At 43.5% G+C, this 19,000-nt stretch overlaps 1 protein-coding gene and 1 long non-coding RNA gene across 4 annotated transcripts in view; one reads left to right on the forward strand and one right to left on the reverse strand.

Moving 5' to 3' along the window:
* Positions 1-19,000, forward strand: part of SPIDR (scaffold protein involved in DNA repair) — a 787,075-nt gene that overhangs the window by 171,503 nt on the left and 596,572 nt on the right. The gene's annotated exons all lie outside the window — the stretch shown is intronic.
* On the reverse strand, positions 220-9,242 carry LOC141096886 (uncharacterized). Its single transcript, XR_012233805.1, has 2 exons — positions 9,123-9,242; positions 220-306 (listed from the first exon to the last, which is right to left on the reverse strand). It is a non-coding gene; the product is annotated as an uncharacterized lncRNA (long non-coding RNA).

The raw sequence follows: 19,000 nt of genomic DNA on the forward strand, positions 1-19,000 counted from the left end.
AATGGCAGTGACTTATTTCAGTACACATAGGATCGAAAATATTTTAATGCACGTAACCTAATACCTCATTCAGACGTCAGTGATTTTTCTTGTATGTAAACGTGGAACGATATTCATATGTGGTTTTGGTCAAGAATTTTTTTTCCCACATAAAAAGTTTCCTCAAGTTTCTCCAAACAAAGATGAAAAGCAGAGAGCACATGGATGTCAACTGAGCGCTGTCTGATTTTTTTTTTTTTTTCTTCTTCACGGACTCATAGATTTGCATTGGTGATCTTGATCCATGACTCAAAAATCGTACGAGGTCTGTAAAAAAAAACAAAAAACCACTAACATCCAAACACTGCTGTAGATTATAATGTACATGGCTAGAACTCATACATGAAAAAGTGAAGTTAGAATGAACCCTAGATGTATGTTCTCATTTTTTTTTTTGGGTCAGAGTGCTGATCGTGTATGCAGGTGACTGCCTACAGACTAATTGTAGCTTGTACAGGTGGATGTGGGCTGCTTTACACATAGACTTCAGATCTGCATGGAAGCATATCACAGCATGCACTAGTCTGGTTTACTAATGCATGTAAAAATCAGGCAGCTCTTGTACCCTTCAACTATGCGGATATGCACACAGACCTGCACTTGGAGCTATTCACATCTACAGTTTGCAAACATGACTAGTCCAGTAAGTTTTGTGCTTGTCTGACCTTCGCTAAGGGAGACAAATAGCCATTGCACTGTGCCTTATAGCCCAGTCCTCAGTGAGATTTTGACCCTTCAGCAAATAACATGTTCAGCAACTTTTTGTTCTGACTTGGAAATTCCAGGGTTATTAAGTTTCTTCAAACATTTAAAACGGCTTACTTTCTAAAGAGTTTACTTATTCATTAAGTTCATGATACAAAAAGAAGTATCCATAGTACACCAAGTACAAGCCACTCCTTGGTATACTATGTTATGGACTGTAGGCGTCAAATGTAACTATACTTTACAACCATAAATTACCTTATGTACAAGAACATTGCACTGAATGCAACTAGGAAATATTAGATCCCCCGGGCGGAACAAAGCCACTGCCCATGTCATTGTTTACATGTACAGTAGAATTTAACCATATTGTTTAAACTGTCCTTATATGAACCTTTTTTGCTTTTATAATTTTTAACTTTTAATTGTGTTTTTGTAAATTTACATAAGAAATGTAACAAGAAAATAAAGAATGAGAAAAAAAATTGTAAACACTTAAAATTACCATAACACTTTTAAGTCATCATGTATGACTGTTTGTTAAAGGGAATCTGTCACCCCTTTTTTCGAATATGAGCTGCCAGCACCGCCATAATGGGCTTATCTACAGCATTCTGTAATGCTGTAGATAAGCTTCTGATGTAACCTGAAAGAGAAGAAAAAAAGAGGGCAGAGCAGTGCGCCTGTGCAGGAGCCACGACAGGAAGGAATGAAGAGGACGGCATCGTATGAAGATGGGAGGCACCGGACCGCCCCCCCCCCCCCCCCCCGTGAGTATAATCTAAAGGGCCTTTTACACATGGCGAGATCGCTAAAGCGTCACCGATTTTGTGACGCAACAGCGATATCGCTAGCGATCTCGCTACATGTGACACTTGCCTCCCACCGCCCCCCCTGCTGGATATCGCTGATCGCGCAGGAACGTCCTGGGCCATTTTTTTCTCATTGGCATCCCACTGGTGCCGACTAGCGACGCATGGACGCAGGCGGAAGTCGTCATCATCGCTGCCGTGTGACAGGGAGGAGCGACCGCCGAGCATCGCTGGATCGTTGCTGTGTCGCTGGTGAGTTCTGCCTGTTTGGCAGCTCACTAGCGACCATTTAGCGATGCACCAGCGATCCTGATCGTTGTTGGGATCGCTGGTGCATCGCTAAATGTAACTGGACCCTAACTCTTTTTTCTTATCTTTCAGGTTACATTGGGGGCGTATCTACAGCATTACAGAATGCTGTAGATAAGCCCCTGATGGCGGTGCCGGCAGCTCATATTTGAAAACAGGGGTGACAGATTCCCTTTAAGCAATATAATAATCTCTGAGGTCATCACAGTCAGATTAATTACTGTACATAAGCCTTCCTTGTTGCCCTGCAAATCTTCCAAGCGATACCGTTCAGTGTGTATAAAAAGTTGCATCACCTGCTGTGTCTCTGAAACATTACAGTATGTCAGAATAAACTTTCTTCATTTTTCAAAACACAAAACAGACATTTTTTATTTATTGCGATCTGTTTCTATCTATTTTAAGTAAACGTTTAAATTGGTTCTGATAGGGACAACAACACCATCTATTCTTTCAAAAGGTATTCTTTAGAAATAGAAGCTGTCCAGAATATTTAATCCCATCGTTGGCTTTCTCTTCCCGATCATGAAAGATCAATAGCATAAGACCTAACTGCATATATTTTCCACAATTGATTGGATTTGAGCCCAGAAATTTTGAACTATGTTACAATGCCACAGTCCATGTCATAAATCCGTTTTGTATGTCTTACACTTGGATCATTGTAAAATTCTGCTGAAGTGTGCTGGGAGGTATGTTAAGGCTATGTGCACACGTAAGCAGATTTTTCCTGAGCAAAACCTGACTCCTTCCCAAGAAATCTGCATTTTTATTTTTTCGCGTTTTTGTCGTGTTTTTTGCGCAGTTTCTGTGGGTTTTTTTTCACGGTTTTTTTCTGTAGTATCCACCTTCTCATTGAATATAGTTGGAAATGCGGATTTTTCTGCAAAATTAATGAACATGCTGCGTTTTTTTCCCTCGGTGCGTTTTTTTTGCGGAAAAAAATGCATCATGTGCACAAAAATTGCGGAATGCATTCTAAGAATGGGATGCTTAATATATGCGTTTTTAAGCGTTTTTGCAGGTAAAAATGCTTAAATGCGAAAAAACGATAACTTGTGAACACAGCCTTAAACCGGTAAATTATACGATATTGTGTATCTCTTCAGTTTTCATTAATGATAAACTTCCGAGCCATTGTCCAAACTTTCAATATTTTTTCTCCCAGATATTCCCCCTATTTGTTTTGTCCAAACTTTCAAAACTGATTCTGGACACAATAGAATCAAGCAACTTCTCACTTTACTATATATCGTAGAAATTGACACACAATTTATGTCATTAAGTGTAACATTGTCTAGATCATTATAACCCACATCATCATGAACAAAGGTTCCATAATATATTCTGGGCATATAGTATAGTTTGTAAAGGTGGCAGCTGATATTTATCTATAAATACTTTACAAGTTGTGACAAAGTCGCTGATAACGTGCTGGAGGGGAGATATGTTTCACTACGTCTAATGGCGTCATTGATAAAAGATCCAGAGTTTTATTACCTCCAGCACAGTAAAGCCCCCTTCACACAGAGCGAGATCGCTAGCGATATCGCTAAAGCGTCACTGATTTTGTGATGCAACAGTGATATCGGTAGCGATCTCGCTACATGTGACACTTACCTCCGACCCGGCTCCCCGCTGGATATTGCTGATCGCGCAAGAATGGGATGGTCCATTTCTCGTTGTCAGCTTCCTGCTGGGGCCGACAAGCGACTCCATGGACACGGGCGGAAGACGTCACCCTTGCTGCGTGTGACAGCTAACGACCGCCGACCGCTGCTGCATCGCTAGTGACATCTGCCTGTTTGGCAGCTCACTAGCGACCATTTAGCGATGCACCAGCGATCCTGCCCGGGTCGTATCGTTATTGGAAAAGTTTCCAGCTTCCAAATATACAAAAATGTATTCAAGGCATAAGAACAAGGATATACGGACATGCCCCATCATAGCGGAAAGACACAGCAACCCGTATCGAGCAATAAGTTCTTTTTCATATTGAAAAAAGAACGGATTTTGACTGACGCCAGAAAACGGAAGTGTGAAACAGGCCTAAGGCTATGAGCTGTCAACATAAAAAGAAAAATATTAATATACCAAGAACTGCTGAAAGTTTAATAACTAGTAAAATGCATGAGTATCTGACAAGACTAATCTGTGGCGATAGAAATGACTCTCGAAGTTAAGAAAACACTGCTAAGGGCAGGAGATAAAGTCTGCAGGTCCAGTCTGCACATTACTCATGCTGCATTAGGTCTTCTTAAAGGGAACATGTCAGAAACTCCATTCATTTATCCCAAACCCTCAAAATGATTGTACAGTCTTTTAAAAGCTATGGTAAGTCACTTAATCTTTGTATGATCCCGAAGCATTGCACTGAACCTCAGCGAGAGATTGTGTTTTGAGGTTGTTCTGAGTGATTTGGTACGCTTCTAGCTTCTCAGCCTCACACTATATTTGTTAATGAGTTTCCCACCCCCCTTCTTGTAGCTCATTGACAGATCGTTTGCTTTTTCAGTGGCTGACTACTAGAGATGATCCAATTTTATCGGGTCCTTGCTTATTCGGCAAGCTATAGCGCTTACCGAATAAGCTGCAGAGGGAACCCGGATACATGGAGCATGCTGGCTGATCAGCTGTCCAGCGCTGCAGCTGCATGTGTCGCAGCTGTGTCACTGTCACAACACACAGGCTCTCCATGCATGTGTTGTGACAGTGACACAGCTGCGACACATGCAGCTGCAGCGCCGATCAGCTGGTGCACTCCATGTATCTGGATTCCCTCTGCAGCGTTTTCTTTAAGCGCTATAGCTTGCCGAATAAGCAGGGACCCGATCAAATTCGCTTATCTCTGAGTACTAATCAGCCAGTGAAGGGGGGGCTTCTTGGTAGGAAAGAAAGCGTGAGGCTAAAAAACTAGAGGTGCATTGTCACGTCCCAATGCACTTCCAGACACAACTTCAAAACGTGATCTCTTGCTGCTTGAGCAACACTTTTGCTATTCTTTTAAAGGGCTACTCAGGCTTATAAATGATTTGGCGAGGGGGTTAAAGTTTCTAACAGGTTACCTTTAATTTAACATGGTTAATGCAAAGTGACAAGTTTGTTTTGGTGTGGTGGTACTCGTAACAGACTTTAGAGGCAACGGATGGAGCATAAACAAGGATGGAGCATAAGCAAGGAAAATTGCTGTGGAAATAACCTCATGAATTGTTGTTGACATAACCTACTAATGAAAAACTAAAATGGTGCAAATAATAGAAGGAAGGCGTGTAAGGTATGTCTTATGTGGGTACTGTTTAATTGCATTTATCTTCATTTTATCCCTGAACTATGCCTTGACTGGTGTGTTTTTGTTTGTTTTTAAGTATCCATAACTGTAGCAAAACAGTTACAGCATTTTTTTAACACCAGTTTTTCACATCAGTGCAGCAGATTCCTTGAAAGGGAACCTGTCACGTCCTTTACTGCTATTATACTATAAAAAGTGTATTAAAATGAATTTAATAATTAATTAACCCCTTCACGCCCTTTGACGCCACATAGGCGTCATGAAAAGTCCTGCCAAAACGACCCATGACGCCTATGTAGCGTCATGACTTTAAAGGCCCCCTGCGGGTCGGGTGACCGGGGTCACTGAAAGGTCACCCGACCCGCAGATACAGGGGGCTTTGTTCTCCACCACAGGGGGCGTGGCTTCGCCCCCACGTGGCTACGATCGCTCTGATTGGCTGTTAAAAGTGAAACAGCCAATCAGAGCGATAGTAATATTTCATCAATGAAAATTGATGAAATATTACAATCCAGCCATGGCCAATGCTGCAGTAGCATCGGACATGGCTGGAGACCATGATCCGACCCCCCCCCACACAACTCACGGGGCCGATCGTCCCTCGATACCGACTGACGGCGCCGCCGTCATCATCTCCCCTCCCCCTTCTCTGGGCTCCCCCCCCGGTACCTCCGATGTCCCTCTCCTGCTCCCGGTGTCCCGCGGTCCTGCTTCATGGGCGCCGCCATCTTGGAAAATGGCATGCGCAGTGCGCCCGCTGGCTGCAGATTCATTCATTCTATTTTGATCACTGTGAGAGTTTATCACAGTGATCAAAATAGAATGAAAAGTAAATAAACCCCCCTTTTTCACCCCCATAGGCAGGAACAACTAATGAAATAAAGAAATTATTTTTATTTTTATTTTTCCATTAGGGTTAAGGTTGGAAAGAGGGATAGGGTTAGGGTTGGAAATAGGGTTAGGGTTGGAATTAGGGTTAGGGTTGGAATTAGGGTTGGGGTTGGAATTAGGGTTGGGGTTGGAATTAGGGTTAGGGTTGGAATTAGGGTTAAGGACAGGGTTAGGGGTGTGTTGGGGTTAGGGTAATGGTTAGGGTTGGGATTAGGATTAGGGGTGTGTTGGGGTTAGGGTTGGAGTTAGAATTGAGGGGTTTCCACTGTTTAGGCACATCAGGGGCTCTCCAAACGCAACATGGTGCAACCATTGATTCCAGCCAATTTTGAGTTCAAAAAGTCAAACGGTGCTCCCTCCCTTCCAAGCCCCGACGTGTGCCCAAACAGTGGTTTACCCCAACATATGGGGTATCAGCGTACTCAGGAAAAATTGCACAACAACTTTGGTGGTCTAATTTCTCCTGTTACCCTTGGGAAAATAAAAAATTGGGGGCTAAAAAATTATTTTTGTGGAAAAAATTTTTTTTTTAATTTTCACGTCTCTGCGTTATAAACTTCTGTGAAGCACTTGGGGGTTCAAAGTGCTCACCAGACATCTAGTTAAGTTCCTTGGAAGGTCTAGTTTCCAAAATGGGGTCACTTGTGGGGGGTTTCTACTGTTTAGGCACATCAGGGGCTCTGCAAACGTAATGATGACCACAGACCTTTCCATCAAAGTCTGCATTTCAAAACGTCACTACTTCCATTCTCAGCCCTTACGTGCGCCCAAACAATGGTTCCCCCCCACATATGGGGTATCAGCGTACTCAGGACAAACTGGACAGTAACTTTTGGGGTCCAGTTTCTCCTGTTATCCTTGTGAAAATAAAAATTTGTGAGCTAAAAAATCATTTTTTGAGGACAAAAATGATTTTTTATTTTCACAGCTTTGCGTTATAAACTTCTGTGAAGCACTTCGGGGTTCAAAGTGCTCACCACACATCTAGATAAGTTCCTTAGGGGGTCTAGTTTCCAAAATGGGGTCATTTGTGGGGAGTTTCCACAGTTTAGGTGCATCAGGGACTCTGCAAATGTAACATGATGCCCGCATAGCGTCTCCGCAAGATAAATAGACATGCCGTGGTCTATAAAGATACGCCGCATGTCAGGTTACGCAGGTCTGCCGCCTTTGTCTATGAACGTATAGTGGATGGGATTTCATAAAATCCCCCTACACTATGCTGTAACATCTGGCCGTTGCGGTTTGGATGCTGCGGCTGCACTCGGCGTCCAATTCGCAGCGTTTCCTGAACGTGGAAACATATCCTAATAATTCTGACACCTTAAGGCTGTGTGCAAACAGTGTGGGTTTTTTTTATGTGTTTTTGCGGCGTTTTTTTTTTTTTTTTTTTGCGGAATTGGTCCAATAATGCTAGGGAATCTTTATGCCAGCCAATCAAGTCAATGAGAATCCTGAAGTGTTGTGCACATGATAAGTACTTTTCCTTCCTGGATTTGCTCTGAGTTTAAAGGGAACCTGTCACCAGGTTTGGTCGATATGCAGTAAGGCCACCACCTTTCAGGTCTGATATACCGCATTCTATAATGCTGTATATAATCCCACAACCTGACCTGGAAGAGAAGAAAAATGACTTATACTTACCTGCAAGGGCGGTCCAGTCCGAGGGGTGGCGCTTGTCCCTTCATTATCCACACAGTGTGCTCGGCATCATGCTCCTGCGCAGGTGTACTTATCTGCCCTGTTGAGTACAGCGCAAAGTCCTGCAGTGTGCAGGACTGCCCTTTCCCGGTGCCTGCGCACTGCAGTACTCTGCTCTGCCCTCAACTGGGCAGATAAGTACGCCTGCGCAGGAGCGCAATGCCGAGCAGACTGTGTGGATGATGCAGGGACGCATTATCCTCATGAAGCAACAAGGAGGACGACATCGTAAGAGTATGTGAGGCGTCGGACCAAGAAGAACAACACCCCTCGGACCGGACTGCTCCGCAGGTGAGTATAAGTTATTTTTCAGTTTTTCCAGGTGTCGGGTTGGAGGCTTTTATATAGTGGGGAAGAAGTGGAGGACAGAGGAGCCTCTTAAAGGAGAAGTTACAGGTCTGTGGGAGCCAGAGATCTTGCATGTTTTTATGTGACCAAATACTTATTTTCCACCATAATTTGCAAAATAAATCTTGCCAAATCAGACAAGGTGATTTTCTGGATTTATTTTCTCATTTTGACTCTCATAGTTGTGGTCTACCAATGATGTCAATTACAGGCCTCTCATCTTTTTAAGTGGGAGAACTTGCACAATTGGTGGCTGACTAAATACCTTTTTCCCCACCATATAGCATTATAGAATGCTGTATATCAGCCCTGAAAGGCGGTGGCCGCATCTCATATCGGCCTATCCAGGTGACAGGTTCCCTTTAAATCTGCAAAATGTCAATGTGCGTTTTTTCCTGCGTTTTTGATCCATTGAATGCAGAGCAAAAATATGCACTAAAAACGGTGTGGATTTTCCCCAGCGTTTTTGCTGCCAAGAGATACAGAAACCTTGCAGAAAATTCTTCAAGCAAATGCTCAACTTGCGCACATACCCTAAGGGTATGTTTTCACGGTCAATAAATGCTGCAGGTTGGACGCTGCCTTACAGCCGCCGCGACCAGATGTTACAGCATAGTGGATGGGATTTCATGAAATCCCATCTTCACTATGCGTGCAGGGACGCCTCCCTGCATAATCAGACATGCGGCGCATCTTTCCAGACCGTAGCATGTCCATTTATCATTGAAAGATTCTCCGTCTCCGCAGTATAAAGTCACCCATACAATATATAGGACACTGTGATTCCGCATGGTTCAATGAACACATGCGGAATAGCCACGCGTACAAAAGCCGGCAGCGCTTTGGATGGGCCGGACATGTGCTGTGTCCAAAGCTCTGCCGGTTTGTGCCCGTGGAAACATACCCTTAAACTAATAGAATTACTAACGTTGCTGCACAGCCCAAATGTAGTTTGGTGTATGAGCAGATTACCAGACATTGAAGCATTTTTATGAAAAACGTCTAAATTGGCATAGTCTAAAACTTACTTTCATAGTCTTAAGCCTTGATTCATCAGCAGCAGTGATTTTCATGTTAGTCTTGATGAGCTGGCGTGGTAGAGTCAGATGAATTAATGAGGAGCTTCTGACCCAAATCTTACTCCAGTCAGTGACTGTTTCTGGGTGCATGTGAATCGAATTGGCAAGAGAAAAAAAGAATCACTTGTCATCACTTGCCCATAGTATAACATTGGGCCGAGTGCTATCCAATAAAACATTGCATAGCGCTCGGCTGTGTTACACACTCGTGTGAGTGAGCCCTTATTGTAAAGATCGGCGTGGGGGTGCCAGTAGGATAGTTTCTCACTTTCTGCAGTGGGAAAATCAATTTATTATTAATGTTGGCTAAGCGATCTAATGTTGCATTTGATTAATCAGTGTGATACATTTGCTGTAATAGGGAAAATCTGAAAAGAAGAACATGGTTTTCACCGGACTGTGTATTCTATCTAAGGCTGGAGTCACACTTACCGTATAAAAAAATCGGTCCGATTTTGATGGCCGAGAATCACACAAATATTTCCTGAACAGAGATCCGTATGTAATCCGTTTGCAATGGAAGGATACGATTTCCTCGCAACTAGTAACAGAGTGACATCCGTATGGCAACCGTATGCAATGCGATTTTACCTTGAGCTTTTACGTACAGCAGTTCTCTCTATGTAAAAGCTCCTGTTAAAATCGCATTGTAAAACACAACTGTAAACATCGTTTAATACCAAATAATCTTGAAAACACACACACATATTATATATATACAGTGGGGAAAAAAAGTATTTAGTCAGTCAGCAATAGTGCAAGTTCCACCACTTAAAAAGATGAGAGGCGTCTGTAATTTACATCATAGGTAGACCTCAACTATGGGAGACAAACTGAGAAAAAAAAATCCAGAAAATCACATTGTCTGTTTTTTTTTCATTTTATTTGCATATTATGGTGGAAAATAAGTATTTGGTCAGAAACAAGCAATCAAGATTTCTGGCTCTCACAGACCTGTAACTTCTTCTTTAAGAGTCTCCTCTTTCCTCCACTCATTACCTGTATTAATGGCACCTGTTTAAACTTGTTATCAGTATAAAAAGACACCTGTGCACACCCTCAAACAGTCTGACTCCAAACTCCACTATGGTGAAGACCAAAGAGCTGTCAAAGGACACCAGAAACAAAATTGTAGCCCTGCACCAGGCTGGGAAGACTGAATCTGCAATAGCCAACCAGCTTGGAGTGAAGAAATCAACTGTGGGAGCAATTATTAGAAAATGGAAGACATACAAGACCACTGATAATCTCCCTCGATCTGGTGCTCCACGCAAAATCCCACCCCGTGGGGTCAGAATGATCACAAGAACGGTGAGCAAAAATCCCAGAACCACGCGGGGGGACCTAGTGAATGAACTACAGAGAGCTGGGACCAATGTAACAAGGCCTACCATAAGTAACACACTATGCCACCATGGACTCAGATCCTGCAGTGCCAGACGTGTCCCACTGCTTAAGCCTGTACATGTCCGGGCCCGTCTGAAGTTTGCTAGAGAGCATTTGGATGATCCAGAGGAGTTTTGGGAGAATGTCCTATGGTCTGATGAAACCAAACTGGAACTGTTTGGTAGAAACACAACTTGTCGTGTTTGGAGGAAAAAGAATACTGAGTTGCATCCATCAAACACCATACCTACTGTAAATCATGGTGGTGGAAACATCATGCTTTGGGGCTGTTTCTCTGCAAAGGGGCCAGGACGACTGATCCGGGTACATGAAAGAATGAATGGGGCCATGTATCGTGAGATTTTGAGTGCAAACCTCCTTCCATCAGCAAGGGCATTGAAGATGAAATGTGGCTGGTTCTTTCAACATGACAATGATCCAAAGCACACCGCCAGGGCAACGAAGGAGTGGCTTCGTAAGAAGCATTTCAAGGTCCTGGAGTGGCCTAGCCAGTCTCCAGATCTCAACCCTATAGAAAACCTTTGGAGGGAGTTGAAAGTCCGTGTTGCCAAGCGAAAAGCCAAAAACATCACTGCTCTAGAGGAGATCTGCATGGAGGAATGGGCCAACATACCAACAACAGTGTGTGGCAACCTTGTGAAGACTTACAGAAAACGTTTGACCTCTGTCATTGCCAACAAAGGATATATCACAAAGTATTGAGATGAAATTTTGTTTCTGACCAAATACTTATTTTCCACCATAATATGCAAATAAAATGAAAAAAAACCAGACAATGTGATTTTCTGGATTTTTTTTTCTCAGTTTGTCTCCCATAGTTGAGGTCTACCTATGATGTAAATTACAGACGCCTCTCATCTTTTTAAGTGGTGGAACTTGCACTATTGCTGACTGACTAAATACTTTTTTTCCCCACTGTATATATATATATATATATATATATATATATATATATATATGTATGTCCGGCCCATCCAAAAATACACCGTATTTTTCGCTTTATAAAACGCACCTGATTGTAAGACGCACCCCCAAATTTGGTGAAGAAAAAGAGAAAAAAATATTTTTTTATGTTAAATGGAGGTCTGTCTTATAATGTCAGTGTCCGTCTTACAAATCATATATATGTCACTCATCCTGGTATCTGTATAACTCTCATCCTGGCACATGGCCCTCTTGTGCTGGTACATGGCCCCCCCTGTGCTGCTGGTACATTGGCACATTGCCCCCTTGTGCTGGCACATAGCCCCCATCCCATCCTGGATATGGCCCCCCTCTCTATATGCCCCCTGCTGACATGCACATTGCCCCACCGGTCACTATATGCCCCCTGCTGGCACGCACATGGCCCCCCCTCTCTATATGCCCCACTGCTGGCACGCACATGGCCCCCCTCTGTCTATATTGCCCCTGCTGACAAGCACATGTCCCCCCTGTCACTATATTTCCCCCTTCTGGCACGCACATGGCCCCTGTCATTACATTCCCCCCCTGCTGGCACGCACACAGCCCCCCATCACTATATTCCCCCCTGCTGGCACTCACACGGCCCTCCGTCATTATATTCCCCTGCTGGCACGCACATGATAAAATAGCACACTTAACTCACCTTCCGATGATGGCTCCTTGCTCCCAGCTCCCCTGTGGCTCTTCCTGTGTCTATACCGACATCCTCACCAGACTGCGTTCATCCTTTCACTTTTGCCATTTTCCCTCTGCGAGGGTGTGCGGCAGGAGCTGCTCTTACACTTCATAGTAGCTTCAGGACCTTCCGTCACGTGACCTCAGTACACACTGGGAGTCTCGTGACCGCAGGTCCTAGTGGTTACGTGATGGAAGGTCCTGAAGCTACGATGAAGTGCTTGTATGAGCAGCTCCTGCTGCGTGCCCTCGCAGAAGGAAAATGGCAATAGTGAAAGGATGAACGCGGTCTGGTGAGGATGTCTACACAGGAAGGGTATGTGCACACGTTGCAGATTCTGCTGTGGAATTTTCCGCGCAGATTCTGCTAAATCCGCAGGTCCAAGTTTTATTCTCTTTTGTCGCCCACTTGACGGCCTCCGCAGTACACCGCACTTCAATGCACTTCTTCACTTTACTTATCGGCCCTCCGTTCCCAGAGCCGCTTCCCGCACACCGTACTTTACACTGGGGACGTGTATGTATACACCGTCCCCTCTTCACTCTTCGACGCTCCTGTCAGATCCGTCAATGTGGCCACCTTAGGCCCGTAAACCAACAGTACTTCTACTGAACAGTCGTCTCTCTCAATACGGTATGCTTTACCTCAGTGCTTCGTCTTTTATGCGGTACTTTCCTGTCAGGATCACCCCCCTGACGTTCTCTCTCCTCAGTCCCCCCTGCTTTGGTTTTCCTCAGACTGTTGTAGTCCTCCTGTCACTTGAGCTCCCCCTGGAACCCTCCCTCAAATTTATACCTTTCCTGGTTCCCTGTAACTCCACCCCCCATGACCAACGGTTTCCTAAGCCCTAAGGCTACTTTCACACTAGCGTCGTGCACTGCACGTCGCTATGCGTCCTTGCAGCGCACCGACGCATAGTGTGGAAGCGCCGCACAACGGGGGCAGCGGATGCAGTTTTTCATCGCATCCGCTGCCCCATTGTAATGTCCGGTGAGGAGGGGGCGGAGTTTCGGCCGCGCATGCGCGGTCGAAAATGGCGGAGACGACGCACAAAAAAAGTTACATGTAACTTTTTTTGTGCGTCGCGGCCGCCAAAACACGGCGCATCCGTCGCACGATGGATGCGACGTGTGCCCAAACGTCGCAATGCGTCGCTAATGTTAGTCTATGGAGAAAAAACGCATCCTGCGGGCAACTTTGCAGGATGCGTTTTTTCTCTAAAACGACGCATAGCGACGTGCAGTGCACGACGCTAGTGTGAAAGTAGCCTAAGCTGATGTCAAGTCCTTTGCTCACACTCCTCCCTGCCCTCTAATGGTCAACCCAGGTACTGCACATCCACTACACTTTCCTAGCTGTTTTCCCCACTGTAGTAACTGACAACTATCTGAACTGTGCAAACCTTTCCTTCTCTATACTGACAGGTCCGTCCGTCCGTCAGGTCACCTTCCCTACATATACACTGCGTGCAGAATTATTAGGCATGTTGTATTTGAGATGATTCTTCTTATTATTGAACAACAACTATGTTCTCAATCAACTCAAAAGACTCATAAATATCAAAGCTTGATATTTTTGGAAGTTGGAGTGGGGTTTTTTTTAGATTTGGCTATCTTAGGAGGATATCTGTTTTTCAGGTAACGATTACAGTGCAGAATTATTAGGCAACTTAATAAAAACCAAATATTTACCCATCTCACTTGTTTATTTTCACCAAGTAAACCAACATAACGACACAAAATTTAGAAATAAACATTTCTGACATTCAAAAACAAAAGCAAAAAAATCATTGAGCAATATAGCCACCTTTCTTTACGATGACACTCACCTTCCTTCCATCCATACATTCTGTCAGTTGCTTGATCTGTTTACAATCAACATTGTGTGCAGCAGCCACCATAGCCTCCCTGACACTGTTCCGAGTGGTGTACTGTTTTCCCTCCTTGTAGATCTCACATTTTTTAAGGGACCACAGGTTCTCTATGGGGTTCAGATCAGGTGAACAAGGGGGCCATGTCATTATTTTTTCTTCTTTTAGACCTTTACTGGCAAGCCACGCTGTGGAGTATTTGGATGCATGTGATGGAGCATTATCCTGCATGAAAATCATGTTTTTCTTGAACGATACCAACTTCTTCCTGTACCACTGGTTGAAGAAGGTGTCTTCCAGAAACTGGCAGTAGATCTGGGAGTTGAGCGTCACTCCATCCTCAACCCGAAAAGGTCCCACAAGTTCATCTTTGATGATACCAGCCCATACCAGTACCCCACCTTCACCTTGCTGGCGTCTGAGTCGGAGTGGAGCTCTCTGCCCGTTACTGATCCATCTGGCCCATCAAGAGTCACTCTCATTTCATCAGTCCATAAAACCATAGAAAAATCAGTCTTAAGATATTTCTTGGCCCAGTCTTGATGTTTTATCTTATGTTTCTTGTTCAAAGGTGGTCATTTTTCAGCATTCCTTACCTTGGCCATGTCCCTGATTATGGCACACCTTGTGCTTTTTGATACTCCAGTAACGTTGCAGCTCTGAAATATGGCAAAACTGGTGACAAATGGCATCTTGGCAGCTTGACGCTTGATTTTCCTCAATTCATAGGTAGTTATTTTGCACCTTTTTTTATCAACACACTTCTTGCGACCCTGTTAGCTATTTGCCATGAAACGCTTGATTGTTCGGTGATCACGCTTCAAAAGTTTGGCAATTTCAAGACTGCTTCATCTCTCTGCAAGACATCTCACAGTTTTTGACTTTTCAGAGTCCGTCAAATCTTTCTTCAGACCCATTTTGCCAAAGGAAAGGAAGTTGCCTAATAATTAAGCACACCTTATATAGGGTGTTGATGTCATTAGACCACACCCCTCCTCATTACAGAGATGCAAATCACCTGATTTACATAATTGGCAGTTGGCTTTCAGGCCTATACAGCTTGGAGTAGCACAACATGTATAAAAAGGATGATGTGATCAAAATACTCATTTGCCTAATAATTCTGCACACTGTGTGTGTATGTATGTATGTGTGTGTGTGTGTGTGTGTGTGTGTGTGTGTATATATATATATATATCTTTATATTTCATAGCGAGATAGCCAATAATTCATTTGTCGGCTTCTGTAAACTCATTGCAGGACCCGATAGGATGGGAGACATGGTTTACATACAGTAAACCCATGCAGAACAGTGAGATTTATATATGTCAGTGTCTAATACTATTAGTAGTATGTGTGTGTAAAATTTGGGACCTGTATGTATTTACTTAAAGAATATGTTCATGGAAAATACTGGTGTGGGCTCCCGTGCAATTTTCTACGCCAGAGAGGGAAAGCCAGTGACTAAGGGCAGATAGAATCATAGAATCGTAGAGTTGGAAGGGACCTCCTGGGCCATCTGGTCCAACCCCCTGCTCAAAGCAGGATTCGCTAAATCATCCCAGTCAGATGTCTGTCCAGCCTCTGTTTGAAGACTTCCATTGAAGGAGAACTCACCACTTCTCGTGGCAGCCTGTTCCACTCATTGATCACTCTAACTGTCAAAAAGTTTTTTCTAATATCTAATCTGTGTCTCTTCCCATTCAGTTTCATCCCATTGCTTCTAGTCTTTCCTTGTGCAAATGAGAATAAAGTTGATCCTTCTACAATGTGACAGCCCTTTAGATATTTGTAGAGAGCTATTAAGTCTCCTCTCAGTCTTCTCTTTTGCAAACTAAACATTCCCAAATCCTGCAACCTTTCCTCATAAGACAGGGTTTGCAGACCGGTCACCATTCTGGTCGCTCTTTTCTGAACTTGCTCCAGTTTGTTGATGTCTTTTTTAAAATGTGGTGCCCAAAACTGGACACAATATTCCAGATGAGGTCTGACCAAAGAGGAGTAGAGGGAAATAATGACTTCACGTGATCTAGACTGTATGCTTCTGTTAATACATCCTAGAATTACATTTGCCTTTTTTGCTGCTGCATCACACTGTTGACTCATATTCAGTCTGTGATCTATTAGTATACCCAAGTCTTTTTCACATGTGCTGTCACTTAGCCCTATTCCTCCCATTCTATATATGCTTTTTTCATTTTTATTGCCCAGATGTAGTACTTTGCATTTCTCCCTGTTAAAAACCATTCTGTTAGTTGCTGCCCACTTCTCCAGTTTATTTAAATCTTTTTGAATCCTCTCTCTCTCTTCTCTAGTATTAGCTATCCCTCCTAGCTTTGTGTCATCAGCAAATTTAATCAGTTTACCCTCAATTCCTTCATCTAAATCGTTGATAAAGATGTTGAACAATACAGGGCCCAGGACAGAGCCCTGTGGTACCCCACTTGAGACATTCTTCCAACTGGATGTGCAGCCATTTACGACCACTCTTTGGGTCCGATCACTAAGCCAGTTATGAATCCACCTAACAGTTGCCTTGTCCATTCCATACTTAGTCATTTTTTCAATAAGGATTGTATGAGAGACTTTGTCAAATGCTTTGCTGAAGTCAAGATATACTATATCTACAGCATTTCCTTGATCCACCCAGTCAGTGATACCATCATAGAAGGAAATTAAGTTAGTCTGACATGACTTATTAGTTAGAAACCCATGCTGACTCTGTTTAATCACTTCATTCTTATCCAGGTATTGACATACATGTTGTTTAATAATTTGTTCAAAGATCTTTCCTGGTATAGAAGTCAGACTCACCGGCCTATAGTTACCTGGGTCCACCTTCTTCCCCTTTTTGAAGACGGGAACAACATTTGCTCTTCTCCAGTCTTCTGGCACTTCTCCTGTTCTCCAAGAATTTTCAAAGATTATGGAGAGGGGTTCAAAAATTTCTTCTGCTATCTCCTTCAGTACTCTGGGGTGTAATTAGATATTAATAGCCTAGAAAGGGACCATGGTTATTGCCCCCCCCGGCTAAAAGGAAATCTGTCCCCAGCCACCCCAGAAAAGGCGCATCTGTGAGGGCCCCAGTAACTTGGGTCCTGGTGCTGCAGAGCGGAGCTCTCCACTGACTGGTGCTGCAGGTGTAGTGCCAGCTCTGCCCACTCCAGCCATGCTATGTACAAGAAGAGCGGCAGTGCCCATGCCCGAGAGTCTCCCCAATTGCTTGCATTACACAAGCCTTCCTGGGAAATAGTGCTGTAGCGTTTAGTCAACCAGAGCACAAGGTAAAAATGGCCTGGATTCTTCACTGCAAGAGGGGATTGTAGCAGGCAGATGTAGTGTATGTGTGTGTAGGTGCAGGCAGCCCAGCACTGATGTCCTCCCTACCTGGGCAGCAGGCTGGGTATGTCCCCCTGACTAAAACTGGCAGAAGAGTTAGAGTATTTGGTCAGTATTTTACCTCAGTGTTTGGTCTTTATTTTACCTCAGTATGTGGTCAGTATTTACCTCAGTATTTAATCCGTATTTTACCTCAGTATTTGGTCAGTGGTTTACCTCAGTGTTTGGTCAATATTTTACCTCAGTATTTTAGTGTTTTACTTCAGTATTTGGTGAGTATTTTATCTGTGGTTGATCTGATCAGTATTTTACCTCAGTATTTGGTCAGTGTTTTATCTCAGTATTTGGCCAGTGGTTTACCTCAGTGTTTGGTCAATATTTTACTTCAGTATTTTAGTATTTTATCTCAGTATTTTACCTAAGTGTTTTAGAATTTTACCTCAGTATTTGGTCAGTATTTTATCTCAGTGTTTGTTCAGTATTTTGCCTCAGTATTTTCTTTTTTATTGTAATTAGTGCAATTTCTCTCGGGATCAAATGTTTTTATGTGCAATATAATCATTATAATTTGTTATAACCAATCATGGTTAGTTACTATGCCCAGGCAACACCGGGCTCTTCAGCTAGTAAGAAATATGTGTTTTATCTTTGTAATGATTAATTATGTCCTTCACTGTATCAAGTGCACTTGTGCAGATTTGTGAAACACAGCACAGTAATAATTAGATGACTTTTATTTTACGCTCAGCAGAAATCACAAGCTGTACCTGCTGTTCATGCCTGTATTTTCTGTAAGTTAAACCACAAATTCTCTGGACAGTTCCGCATTTTAGAAGGTGGTGACATGTAAGTGATGCAACACGTTAAGCTCCAGATAGTATACACAATGACACATCAAATGAACTCAGGTCAACCATCCCTAAGCAGGAAATTGCAGTAGCCACTTCCTTGTGTGTTGGACAAGGAAGATGCTGGCGTAAGTGATCTTTTGTCTTTAAGCACATGAAGAACAAGGGAAGTGGGGATTTACTCAAAAGATGGTCAGCTCTTTACTGTCAACTATTTAGTAACACTCAGAGAACATAGGTGCACAATCAAACCGCCACAGTCTTATTATTTATTTTTTTCATGCCTGTCATTTTTTTCAGAAAAGAATTTAAAGTGCAAAATCTGCCACTTACATATCTTCAGCTTGCAAAATGTGAATTATCAAGTCTTTAATCCATAGCAACACCCCGAAAAATACATAGCATGAGGCAGCGTTACTAATACCTTGTCACTATACCAGCGCACTACAGCATGCAGCCCACCCCCATGATAAAGGCGGGGGACAGCGTAAGTGCAAAATATTGATGAAACAACCACTCCCACACCTACCAATTCATGGGGGGGTGTCAGGGGTGCTTCAGCAGCACCGCCACCTCAAGTAACAAGGACACCGAGTGCACGTGGAGGACTCTTACCCGCAGCCACGGGAGTCCTGACGTCTAACGTGGGTAGGAGCAGAGTAGCTTGAGGACCTGCGGGAGGTGGAGCAACAAAGCAGAGCTAGGTGCGCACAGGCCCTGC

Source organism: Dendrobates tinctorius, unplaced genomic scaffold (assembly GCF_039654945.1).
Source record: "Dendrobates tinctorius isolate UK_male_01 unplaced genomic scaffold, ASM3965494v1 ptg000081l, whole genome shotgun sequence".
Lineage (NCBI taxonomy): Eukaryota > Metazoa > Chordata > Amphibia > Anura > Dendrobatidae > Dendrobates > Dendrobates tinctorius.